The 13,193-nt window shown below is 46.4% G+C and overlaps 1 long non-coding RNA gene across 2 annotated transcripts in view; it reads left to right on the forward strand.

Annotated features, from left to right (window-relative positions):
• Window positions 1–981: 981 nt before the first annotated feature.
• The window catches only part of LOC135361483 (uncharacterized), a 28,099-nt gene continuing 15,887 nt past the window's right edge, over window positions 982–13,193 (forward strand). The window contains exons 1-6 of one of the 2 annotated variants that reach the window (XR_010404763.1): window positions 982–1,784; window positions 1,875–1,958; window positions 4,985–5,151; window positions 7,096–7,301; window positions 9,123–9,212; window positions 9,406–9,664. This is a non-coding gene — a long non-coding RNA (uncharacterized LOC135361483). The remainder of the gene's footprint in view (window positions 1,785–1,874; window positions 1,959–4,984; window positions 5,152–7,095; window positions 7,302–9,122; window positions 9,213–9,405; window positions 9,665–13,193) is intronic. The other variant, XR_010404764.1, reaches the window with a different exon arrangement.

The following is a 13,193-nucleotide window of genomic DNA, read 5'->3' on the forward strand; positions in this document are numbered from 1 at the left end:
ATGGGTTTGGTTGTGTGGCTGATGTCTCGAGTCCCAGAGCATGGTTTTTTGAAAGTATCTTCCTACTGTGCTGTAAAAGGAATTATTCCAGTCCTCTGCATGCTGGAGGTGGCAAGGGTGGTGTTTTCTTTAGCAGGAGGAAGGAAGCATCAGGATAAAAGCATTTCTGTAGTCCCTGCTTTCCCATTTTTCTTTCTCCCCAACTTATTACCTCCTAAGACCGCAAAGAGACCTGGCAAGTCTTGACCTCGTCATGGAGTAGAGACAGAAGTTGACCCTTGTTAGGAGGGCTGCCTGGGTGACTCCAATGGTGTCAAAGGGGTTTGCTCAGGAACAAACTGTTTTTCATCCTGACATCTGCTCATTTCAGGTGCTGGACCTATTTTTGGTAGCCAACTATAGGAATTACTCCACACCATCCCCAAATAGATCTCATTAGCCTATAATTGCTCCGAACATCTGTGGGCTTATGTGTGTGCACATACATTTTATAAGCTTACTCAAATAACAAGTCTGATTTAGAGTCTTTTTTTCCCCTCAAGATTTTATTTATTTATTTATTTATTTATTTATTTATTTATTTATTTATTTATTTATTTATTTATTTGAGAGAGAGAAGGAGCAGGGGGAGAGGGACAAGCAGACTCCACGCTGAGCATGGAGCCCAACCTGGGGCTTGATCTCACAACCCTGAGATCACAACCTGAGCCGAAACCAAGAGTCCATTGCTTACCTGACTGTGCCACCCAGGTGCCCCTGATTTAGAGTCTTAAAGACTCTATGTATTTTTCTGTACTTCCTCATGATCACTGGCTCCTCTTTCCCCACCAGGGTATAAAGTCTTTGAGTAAGAGAATCCATTCTGAACAAAGCCCGGTCTGAACATGCTTTTCTGGTTGTGCTCAGGTGCCCAGGTACCTGGGGGTGGACAGAGACACTCTCATAGGAGTCGAGGGAACAGCAGGAAAGAGTGCGCTGTGGGTTTGCACGTGGCTCTAGACCTGAGACCAAAGGTGAGGGATGGCAGACGGGGACTCCTGTAAAGCCAACATTCTTCTTTAGAAGTAAAGTGTGTAACAGGTGATAAGCCAGGCCCAAAGGAGAGAAGTCACTGGAAGATGAGGATACTGGAACGAAAGAAAGTATATTTAAGCACTTACTAGCAACGTGTTTTTCAGTTAAGGAAGAAGTGCCTCCGAGCAGGTCCGGAAACCATAGTGGATTTCTAAGGAAGTGGAAACCGCTCCTCCAAGATGCCCTTAGCAGCAGCTGAAGCATTTGCACGGGCCTTCGCTCGCCTCGGGCGCAACGCACAAGCCGGGACAAACAGGACTCAGCGGTCCTTACTGCAGCTCCGTGAGACAGGCAGTCTCAATCCCGTGTCACACACCCAGCCACGGAGACACAGCACCTAAGCCCCCGGCTGGAAACCACAAAGGGATGCAAGGAAGGTTTGCCTCTAAACCCCCAGCTTGTTCTCTTTCCCCAGTTTTGATGACTAAGCTCGGAAGCAGTGTCAGCATGAGGCAGTTCGGCGGTAGAGCATGCACCCTGCTTATTTCACAGGGCTGTGGTCAGGATACAGAGCTTACACGTGTGAAAGCATTTTGAGGACCGTGCGATGCTATCCGAGTAAAAAGAAGCATGATTACTGTGATCATTGGGTCATTTCATTTTCCAACTCTGTCGATGGGTTCTTAGTGTACATCACGTATGCAGTCACTAGGGGGAGGCAACAGACAATGCATATAAGCGGACTTCGTCTTGGAAGCAAAGTGGATCTTGTAAGTGATGCTCAGGGGTTTAAGATAGAAAAGCAAAGGTTTTGCTGGCAGCCATTCTCATCAAGGTTTGATCTTGTGTTTTTGTTGAAGTGTTTCCACAAAGGCATCCTAAACTCCTATGAATGGTTTTGAATAGTGGATATTGCCCCCCAAAATGAATGGACGATATTAAAGGTGAAGAATTGACTCTTTCTCTTTGTTCTCTGACTTCTTGCCTTCTGTCTCCTTTGTGATCATTTTTTTGTGGAGGTTCAGCTTCTCCTTCTTTCTCTCCACTTCATTTCACCACAGTAAGGTACATTCTTGACCCTTCCTATCCCTTTAATAGTGTTCTTCTGAGCTGGCCTCTTTGACTATTGTATATAGACCATTTGATGGCTATTTCTATGTCATTGTCATCTGCATTTTTCTCTTTGATGTGTTCTCTTTCCATTTTTCTAGAATTCAACTCCCTTCTGCTAGGTGGAAAAAAATGTTGGACTAGGAGTTCAAGCCCGGTGAATACCCCTTACTCGCTAGTTGACCTTGAGACATAGTGGAATCCCACTGAGCCTTTGATTCAGGGGAAATTACAATTTCCATGTTTGCCATCCAGGCAAAGCACTATTTATTTTGTAACCCATATTAATCTGGCTCTTGTCTCTGCTGTGTATGCAGAATTATCCAAATAGTCCACCTACTCTCCTACTTGAAGTATTTCTGGGAGTCAGTCCCCGGGTACTCCTGAAGAAGCCCACCTGCAGTGTCTATTCTGTTTCATCAGATGATCTCTCAGCCAGAGTAGATTCTTCTGTGGCTTCCCTGGCACCAACAGAGCTGCATGGGGCTCTGTTGCTAAAGGGAAGAGTGGCTCTCTTACTTTTGTGTTACTACCTGTTAGAAGGGTCCCAAAGCAGTATTGTTAAAGCTTCCATGGAGAGTCGCCTCTCTCTCACATTCAGGACTAGCTGGAGGTGGATTCATATAATAGCCCCCACACTTTTATCTCGAGACCCTCTATCTCCTTTAACAACCAAGGACCAATCACTTGTGCTGAACTCCTTCCCCGTAGAATGTTTCCCACCTTTTTCCTCCCCTCTGAAAACAGGTTGTCAGGCATAATACAGTTTTTGAACATATTAGAGGACAAATCTTGAGTTCTTCCCACAAGACTATGTCCCATGCATATAGACTATTGTTAGACTGGTTCCTATGGCTACTGAGCATGTCTGGACCCCTATAGTGGACAACGGGAAGCTCTGGCTGAAGATAAGATCTCTGTTTTAGTTGAAACCATAAGTATCCTCTTGTCCAGTCCTTCATGGTTCTTCTTCCTTCGTCCACATTTCCCTTAATCTTTTTCTTTCATTTTATTTTTTTAAATTATTTTTTTAAAGATTTTATTTATTTACTTATTTGACAGGGGGCGGGCAGAGAGAGCACAAGCAGGGAAAGCAGCAGACAGAGAGAGAAGCAAGGCTCCCAGCTGAGCAGGGAACTTGACGCAGCACTTGATCCCAGGACCCTGGGATCATGACCTGAGCCGAAGGCAGATGTTTAACCCACTGAGCCACCCAAGACCCCCATTTTTCTTTCATTTTAAATACTGCTCTTGTGTGTTCACAGAAAAGCTGAAGGGGACATGTCAAAAGAACACATAATTTGTTTAAAGGGGTTTCCCTAACCAAATTTGGACCAACTTGAGTATCAAAATTAATATTGACAGTAATGGATAGTAACATATTGCATTAACAAAAGAATCTACCAGTCTACATTTATACTAAATAAGAGAGGGGTGAAGGAAAAGCCTTTCTTTGTAGAAGAATGCCAGTTAATAAATCCAGAGGAATGACAGAATTACAAAGCCATCATTTTTCAACCACCATTATCATAATTAATTCAGGTAAGGATTACTAATGGATGCTAGAGCCATTGGGTGAGGGATATTCTTACAGTCTCAAAGCATCATCCCTTACATCACTTACTAATTACAAAGCGAAAAAGGCACTTTTATGATGGAGAAATCTGGCAGACACCACCTTAACTAAGTGATCAAACAACACCAATAATGGACAAACCAACCTCATGGCCTCTGATGTGACACATGAAGATACAGTATCACCCCCATGGGATTCTTGCCAAAAATGTTGAGCCTGAATCTAATCAAGAAGAAAGAGTCAAACACCCAAATCAGGGAGCTATCCCAGAGTAAAGGAAATTAACAAGACATTTTAACTAATGCGATGTATGGAGGCGTCTGCGTGGTGCAGTCAGTTAAGCACCTGACTTGCTTTTCCACTCAGGTCGTGATCTCAAGGTCATGAGATGGAGCCCCACGTAGGACTCTACATTTAGCCTGGAGTCTCCCTGAGAATCTTTCTCTCTCTCCCTCTGCTCCTCACCTCGCGTGTGCATGCTCTCTCCCTCTCTCTAAAATTAAATCTTAAAAAAAAAATAAATGCATGGGACGCCTGGGTGGCTCAGTCGGTTAAGTGTCTGCCTTTGGCTCAGGTCATGATCCCAGGGTCCTGGGATGGAGTCCTGTATGGGGCTCCTTGCTCAGCAGGGAGCCTGCTTCTCCCTCTGCCTGCCACTCCTCTGCTTGTGCTCTCTGTCTTTCTGACAAACAAATAAATAAAATTAAAAAAAAAATGCAATGTATGATCCTTGATTGGATCCTGAATATTGGGGAAAAATCAGACTTTAAAGGACAGCATTAGGATAATTGAGGAAATCTGAATATGGCTTGTAATAGTATTATGTCAATGTTAGAAATTATAATTTGTATAATAGTGGAAAAGTTAAAATTAAATTAGAAATAAAATAACATTCGTCATTGGGACATCTGGGTGGCTTAGTTGGTTGGGTATCCAACTCTTGGTTTCAGCTCAGGTCATGATCTCAGGGTTGTGAGAGATCCAGCCCCACCCAGGTCGGGCTCTGTGTTTAGCCCAGAGTCTGCTTGAGATTCTTTCTTTCTTTCTCTCTCCCTCTGTCCCTCTCCCCACTCTTGCTCTCTCTCTCTCTCCCTCCCTCTCTAAAATAAATAAATAAATCTTAAAAAAAATAATATTTATGCATTTGTGTCTCAGAAAAATAATCTCTATTTTTTTTTTTTAAGTCTCCAAATTTTATAGGCTGGTAAATATTCCTGTGATATTTACTTGTTCCTTTTCTGATCTTCTCTCTCAATTTTCTTTGCTTTATTTTTTGGTTACAAGGATCTCACAAAGAAGAGGGAAAATCATCAAGAAATGGCAATTTGAAGGGCAACCTGTGTTATTAGCTGGTGTTTCCCTTTGAGACGATTGTGGGAGAGCCACAGCCTTTGAAGGCAGAGGCCATTTCTGTTTTTGTTGGACAAGTGCTTTTATAGTACTGGTTTGGGGTAAGACATTTTTACTTCCTTTGGATTCCAAAAGGCTGCTTATTTAAAAAACCCAGCATTTTATTTCTTTGCTCTTTCAAGCTCAATACCCAGGGCAGACTCCTGGAACAATGGAGGCTCAATAAATGGGTCCTATGGATCGCATAGCTCCTTGGGCTCTTCCGTGGGCAGTGAAACCTGTAGTTCCTTGCCAAGAGGAGAAATGCTGTTGCTATTTAAAAATTACCATTATTATTGTTATTACTGTTATTATTGAGTTCCAAAAGTCAAAAAACCTGGAGGAGGATAAGGTTGACTTCATAAACAATAGGATTGGAAAAAATAAGTAAGGACAGTCTTTCTTGACAAATGCAAACTTTTTATTGGCTTTGGAGAAATTTCTTTGGTTTTATTTTTTGAATTAGCAAATAAATTGAATTTGATGTTAGGAATATTTCAGTGAAAGGATCATATCATGAGAGCCCAGCAGCAGAGGAGAGATGTTGATAGAAACTCCAGATAAGTCTAAGTGACCCCTGTGTTCTCTGTCCTTGAAGACCACAGAGGTGGAGAAGTCGCAAGTGATGGGGGGATAGCCAGGGGGCCCTGAGGCAGCCTGGTGGGACCCTGGTATCCCATCTTAGTGCAATGAGAATACCCAAAGGTCCTATGCCCCCTAAAGGGGCAAGGAGGGGCTGAGAGAGGTCCAGACTGATGAAGACACGGTGTGCATTGACATTGATTTAAATTTGACAAGATTAAGTTTACTGCCTTCAGGAAAATGGGGGCTCAGATACCAAAAATGCTTTATATAAAATTAATGTTATATCCTGACAGTCTAAGTCAAGGCCATGAAATTTGAATGGCTATATTTATTTTGTTGGGTTTAGCTGGGGCCTGAACAAATGAGCAGGCATTGTTCTGGTGTTACCAAGAGTGGACTGCGTCTGAATTTTCTTTGCCCGCTTTGTTCTGGATTAAAAGGTTTCCCAGGACTATGAAGCCAGACTCCTTATTTTAGCCCAGTTCTCCTGGCCCATCTGGGATTCCTGAAACAGAAGGGCTCTGAGTGGTTTGCAGTGGATCTTCTTCCACATTTCCAGAGCTCACTCCCTATTCTCAGTCTGTGCCCCGTGGCCTGAGATGATGAATAGGACTGTAAAGGTCCTGGGGACACGGGGCTCCAAAGATGCTCACAGTAGAAGACCATCTGCAGTCCTGAAGAAGCAGGAGGTTCTCTTCCATCCCACACAGCAGGAGCATTTGCTGCAGTTTTTCTTTCAGCAGTGCAAATAACTTTCCTGGCTGGTGGGGGTGGTTAGATGTGAGCGTTGGGCAGAGGAGTTGCAGTGAGCATGGTGCACCGTGGGGGAAAGGGGAAGCATGCCGCACCTGGGGCGGGGGAAGGCAGCATGGAGCGCGGGGGAGGTAGGGTGGGCACAGGCCATGGCTCCCCCCCCCACACCCTGTACAATCTCTCTCTGCAGGATGAAAGGCTGTGTTGGGAGGCGGCAGCTCAGAAAAGCCACTAGCTCCGAGCTGCTGGGGACCTTTAGGTAGTTGTGAAGGAATCACACGGGTGAGTGAGACTTGCTACTAAAGCTGCAGATTTCCACATAACTTCCTTGGGTCCCCACAAGTCTCACTCCTGCTGTGTGGGATGGAAGAGAACCTCCTGTTTAGAATCGCAGGAAACTGCGATTCTGTTTGTGTTCTGAAGCTTGGGGTTTTACATCTGGAGTAATGAACTGCCTGTCCATTACCCAAGAGACTCACTGTTGTAAGGAACAGAATGCCCCGTTTGGGGAAGAGAAAATAGGATGCCTCCTACATCCTCAGAAGAGTGTCGGCCAGTACTAAATGGCTCAAGGATGGTCATGGAGTGGGGAGCTGGCTTTTGGGGAGCAGCTGTCTGAGGAGGAACTTGTCTATTTTTAAGGACTTACTCCAGCTCCTCTTCCTCAGCACTCTGGGCCCCCCAGCACTCCTGATGAAGACAGGTGATCCTGCCTCCCTGGCTCACCTTTTAATGGAGGGAGCAGCCATTTTGCAGCCAGCCACCTACTCTAGAAAGGGTACTGGGCAGGACACAAACCAGCTGCAGTTTCTTTACCTGGAAAAATGGGAATGGGATGAAGCTGAGTAAAGGAGGACAGCACATGGCAAAAGAGGTAAAAGATGCAGCTTATTATAAAGGACATTCACATGACAATGCAAATACAATAAAGCAAGAAGTCAGGAGGAATAAACAAGTTTGTAAATGATGGGATCAAATGTAGTCACAATTTACCTCCCAACTTTTTGGCAGCTAGGGCAAAAAAAAATGAAGTATAATAACGGGCAAGAGAATTTCTATTTATTAATAATAATAGCTAATATTTCTTTTTTTTTTTTTAAAGATTTTTATTTATTTATTTGAGAGAGAGAGAGAATGAGAGACAGAGAGCATGAGAGGGAGGAGGGTCAGAGGGAGAAGCAGACTCCCCGCCAAGCAGGGAGCCCGATGCGGGACTCGATCCCGGGACTCCAGGATCATGACCTGAGCCGAAGGCAGTTGCTTAACCAACTGAGCCACCCAGGCGCCCCAATAGCTAATATTTCTTGACTTTTAGGTGCTGTTTAGACACTTGCCAGAGAATGTCTTATTTCTCCTCACGACAGGTCTATGAAGAGATTCTATTTTTTTTTTTTTAAGATTTTATTTACGGGGCATCTGGGTGGCTCAGATGGTTAAGCATCTGCCTTCGGCTCAGGTCATGATCTCCAGGTCCTGGGATTGAGCCCCATTCTGTCGGGTTCCCTGCTCAGTGAGGAGTCTACTTCTCTCTCTCTCCCTCCCTCTGTCTCCCCCCCCCCCCCCACACACTCGTGCTTCTTTCTCGCACTCTCTCTCAAATAAATAGATAAACAATTTTTTTAGGGGCAGAGGGAGAAGGATAAGCAGCCTCCATACTGAGCACAGAGCCCAATATGGGGCTCGATCCCAGGACCCTGAGATCGTGACATGAGCTGAAATCAAGAGTTGGACACTTAACCAACTGAGCCACCCAGGCGCCCCTGAAGAGGTTCTAATTTTATGCCCATTTTTTATACAAGAGAACACAGAGAGAGAGAGAGAGAGATGTTACATAAGTGGGAAGTGGTGGCCCCAGGTACATTAGGCTGACACCAGAGCCCAACATAAAACCCTTGGCCTAATGCTATGCTGCCTGCCTCAATATATGGAAAAGCGCATGCATACTTCTTTCTGGCTTCTAATGTGCATCATCCAACCAAGAGCTAGAGAGGAGGCCCAATGGGCCCAAACTGATTTAATTTGGTCAACATTATGTTTGTGGCTGGAAAGTGGAAAGCCTGTCTCAGAGAGCAGGTGCAACAAAGCATTGGATGTCTTCCATTCCTGAAGGTCACTTAGAGAGGTGGAGGGGCAGGGAGCTCCTTGCCTCACCTATGGCTCTAGGGGAGTCTCACTGTGAGAAACCTGTGGTCACTAGAGACACATATTTCAGGTCCCTTTCTGTTGGCTCTCACACAACCTCCAGATTTTGCCAATTGCAGCTGTGCTGAAAATTAGGAGCAAAGACTAATGACTTCCTTTAACTACATATCATGTCATTTTATCTGACACATCTCAGGGTGCCCCCTTATTCTCTTGGCCTCACCTGCCTCATAGACACAGCTGTTTCCTCCCTCTCAGCTGTTGCGGTGGGGATCGACTCTGGCAAGGCTCTGGTGTGGTTCTGATGCCCAGAGTTTCTGTCTCCTTCCAGCACTTCTGGATGTGAATAAGCATCATGCCATGGGTGTGTGTGTGTGTGTGTAGGGGGCGGTTCCTAGCTTTCTCAGGGGTAGGGGCCATTTAGTGCAACTCAGAAAGGCAGGGAAATTAAATGGGCCACATTTTGGCCAGTGAGACTGGAGATGGGTAAATTCCCTCTCCATTCTTCCCTGTGATGGACAGCCCTGTGGTATGTATTTTTTTCTCTTTATAGCCTGGAGATGTCGTGTGTGGCCAAGTAGGTACACTCATTGGACAATGGCTGTCTCTTTTTAAGACTTGTCAGGAAGCAGTGGACAGCACGGTAAGACATGAGCTTGCATTTACTTTCCATCCTTCCCTAACTAACCTTCCTTTCCCTTCACTTTATCGCCCTGGCACTGAACTTCCCAGCTAAAGTATTAGCCTTTAATCCTTGCCTAAGGAATCTAGGCTAAGAGTAGTCGGACATGGGCTTTGGAGTTCAAAGTGAAGTTCCTTCTGAATTTTTCATCTAGGCCACTGTCCTATGCCATTCAGTTTTAAGGGAAGGGACTCTGTCCATGGACCAGAAAGTACAGGAAGCAGAACCCGGCAGCTATGTGGGAGATGTGGGCTCTGATCAGGGAGACTGATCTCCAATGTCTCCATGGCAAGTCTGGGATGGGGAATTCAGAATCAGAGGACTACGACCTCTCCCACCATCTTTCATTTCCTTGCTGTTTACCTGGACCTGCCTTGATAAGGCTGAATCTTCTCTCTTTCATCTATGCAATGGTAGGTATGCTTTCAGCCTTTAAATCTATTGTACTTAGATGATCCAAATTCCTCTGATTGAGCCTGATATCATTCCTTCCTAATAAACGAAATGATGGCTCAGCCCCCAAAGACTGCAAATCTCTGTTGTGAATTAATGATACGAGCAAGTTAACTATTATAACTTTCCATTCTAATCACTTGGAATGAATTCCTTTGCTCTGATGTGACTGCCAGATTCCTGTGGGACTCTTCACAGATGAATTCTAGACAACTGAGCAACTTGTTGGCAAACAAAGAAATAAGAACTGGAACTTTTTTCTCTACAGGGACTAAGAAAATGCTGACAGAAGTCCTGGTGTCCTCTGACAATGCCACCTCCTTTAGCTAGTCACTTGGTCATCTGTTGGCCCTGGCTGTAGGGGAGTCTCACTGTGAGAAACCATGTGCTCACTAGAGACACATATTTCAGATCCCTTTCTATTGGCTCTCACACAACAATGACATAACCTAAGATTTCATGAGGTGATGAATCTCTAAAAATCCAATTTAGGCCTTTAGGGTTTATGAAATGTCTCCAAATTCTTCTGTAGATATCATAATGAAAATATCAGATCAAAGCCACCCCATAGCAAAGCTGCTGAACCTCCATTCCAAGCTAATGACGGGGGGCTGCCTTGGTAATGTCAGTATGAAAGAAGCTGCCTTATTTGAGAAGAGAAAGTATTAGTTCATGACTTCAGAGTTCCTTAGGCTGGGTCAGATTGTAGATAAGATGTAGGAAGGTCTTTGAGGGGCTGGGAAAGCAACCCAGCAGTGTATAATCCACAGCTTTGTCCTTTTCCAGCTCAAAATCCTCAGCCCTGATGCAGAGAGGTACACTGTGACGTCTATGCCCCTCAGACTGAGACTGTCAGTGCTTGGAGGAAAAGTCATTTAAAGTGATCCACCCTGGGCTTCTCAAGAAGTTCCATTTGGGTTTCTTGGGGCTCTGGCCTCAGAAGCAGCAGTTACCTAGGCCTGCTCTGAAAGGAGCTCGTCAGTTTCGGGGACAACCAGGATGAAAACAGTCTGATGCATTTGGAGTCAAAGACTTTTTGCTATAGGGTTCTTTTGGGATCATAGACCTGTACACAGAGATCATTTCCCAGTGTTTTCTTGGTCATATCTTTGGTGCCAGAGTGTCTGACTGTTGTTTTGTCTGGAGATGCCTCCAGAATTGACTACAGACAATTCAGACTGGGGTCTGGTTTCCCTTGCTCTGTAGACTCAGCAGGACTGTCAGCTGATAGGCTGTCACAAGCCTTTTGAATGCAGACACAGCCACTACTCAAGTTCTTTGGTCTCTCAACTTCCTTCAGTCTGTGCCAAGCTTTTAATAGCTGGGCTGAACCATTTCTATAAAGATGGCTGGGTAAATTTCTATGAAACAAGGTGACAAGATCGCATTTCCATGGTGGCATCATTCTGTTTTACTACTTGTTTTGTTCATATCTCTTCTCCTTCCTCTAATATCTTTTTTCCCCCTTTTTTTAAAGGTTAATCAAGTAGGGGCCCCATTAGGCTGTTGAGGCACTCAGGGTTGCTGATTCCTCCTGGAGTGCTGAGGGGTAACTAATGTTCACAGATGAGAAAGGAAAATACCTTACTCTGAAAACCCAGAACACTGCTATATACACAGAGCTGCTTCTCTTTTGGGGGGGTGGGGTCGGGGAAGGTTCTGGCATTCTCTTTAGTTCTCTTAACACTGTGGGGCTCTCAGTGTCAGAGAAGATACTCAAAGGGGAAGGTCACCTGATTTAGGCCAAACTTGTCCTCCCTCCCGCCACCAGTACTGGGGGAGAGGGGCAATGACATCTCTACTTGACACCCTCCCCTTGGCACTGGTATGTGGATCCCCTTAACGGTTAGGCCCCGGGGACAGTCCAAGGCCTTGACTTCCAAACTCCTCATTTGGGGGGAGGGGTTTCAGATAAAGAAGTCAGAGCTGTAAGATGTCCTGGCAGCTGCCCCCAGCCAGCAGGGGGCAAGGCAGGGGGCTACAGGCGGTGGGTTGGCACGGTGGAGGGGACAGCTTGGTCAGGCTTCCTGGAGACCCCCCAAACCCCACGAGAAGGGTCTCACTTCCCACAGCTCCCCTAAAGGCAATGGTTAAGTATGCGGTGGGTGGGGGAGGCACCAAGTAGGTGTAGAGACACCCCCCACCCTGCTCAGCTCCTGGGCCTAGCACAACACTGGGCACAGAGTAGATGCTCAATAAATGTGTTTTGAATGAATGGATAATTGTGACAAAGAGGGTGTGAGGGACAAAGGACAGGGCCTGGGGCCCCTTGGCCTAGCCTGTTTCATTCAGAAAATAGTTTAAAAAATGTAAAAATCCTTTCCCTCCCTCTCTCCAATTTATGGGCCCAGGAAAGAGGTGAAAGAAGGATGTATCTACCTCAACCCTTCCCTTGTCCCTTTCCCTAGAAATCTACGTACACATATATATTTATATAGCACCACAAACGGGTCCTACCGGTCCCGCGCTGTCTGGACGGAAGACGTGGGAGGCGGGCGCGTGGTCCCGCAGGTCCCGCGGGTCCGCTACTGAGTCTGCGCACTTGGCGAACGGGCACGCGCTCGAACAGCTCGCCCATTGGCTGCAGGAACTCACGCACGTGGGGTCGCCGCAGCCCGTGGGCCAGGTGCCCGCCCTGCGGTCGCGCCGGGGATGCGGAAGCCGGCCTTGTTCACGGCCGGAAGGGGCTGCGTGCCCGGGGCTCATCCCGGGTGACGATCACGCAGATCTTCCGCGTCCCGGGCCTCGGCCCCAGGGTGCAGGTACTGGACTGGGGTCCTGGGGACAGCGCCGTTCTCCTCCACCAGCAGGGGCATTGCGCTGTGGGCAGAAGAGCAGAAAAGCCGGGGGAGGATGGCCTGGCTCTGGGGCTTCTGACAAGTGGCTGACTCTCGGTCACCTTTGCCCTGTAAAGGGCCGCACCTCCTCCTTGCTGATCTGAATAATGGTGGCGGAGCTGTTTATGGGGCCGGTACGGTCCGTTCTGGCTGGGCTCCGGCCGGGGCATTCGGCTTCCCCTCCCTCTGGGCTAGGGTCAGAATTGGGGCGTGGAGCCAGGTGTTGAGGAGGAGTGGGAGGGAGGGGCACGGAGGAAACACCGTTACCACGTGGACTTTGCTTCCTGGGAGGCAGGTACAAACATGGAACCTCCATAGCTGCTTCTCTTTGATGGGGCACACTAGATACGGACTTTTTCTGATAATGTGGGCATCTCCTAGAACAGCGGTTTCCACACTTTTTAAAGAAGCAGACCCTTTCTCACGTGGAAAACTATAGCCCCACTGTATGAAACAAATAAAGCAGAGGCCTTGGTTGTGGAGGTGGGATAGATGCTCCACCCTCTTGACTTTCTCTTTCTCTTTCCTGTCTTGGCGACAGTCTATGAGCCGTTCCGGGAAACCCTGGCACTTTGTGGAACAGTAAAAACCTACCATGCTCGCAGGAAGTGTGAGCTGATATATTTGGTATTTATTGGCAAGATCATGATAC

This window comes from Mirounga angustirostris, unplaced genomic scaffold (assembly GCF_029215605.1).
Source record: "Mirounga angustirostris isolate CCGP_5_RB_7025 unplaced genomic scaffold, mMirAng1.0.hap1 SCAF_9, whole genome shotgun sequence".
Taxonomy (NCBI): Eukaryota; Metazoa; Chordata; class Mammalia; order Carnivora; family Phocidae; genus Mirounga; species Mirounga angustirostris.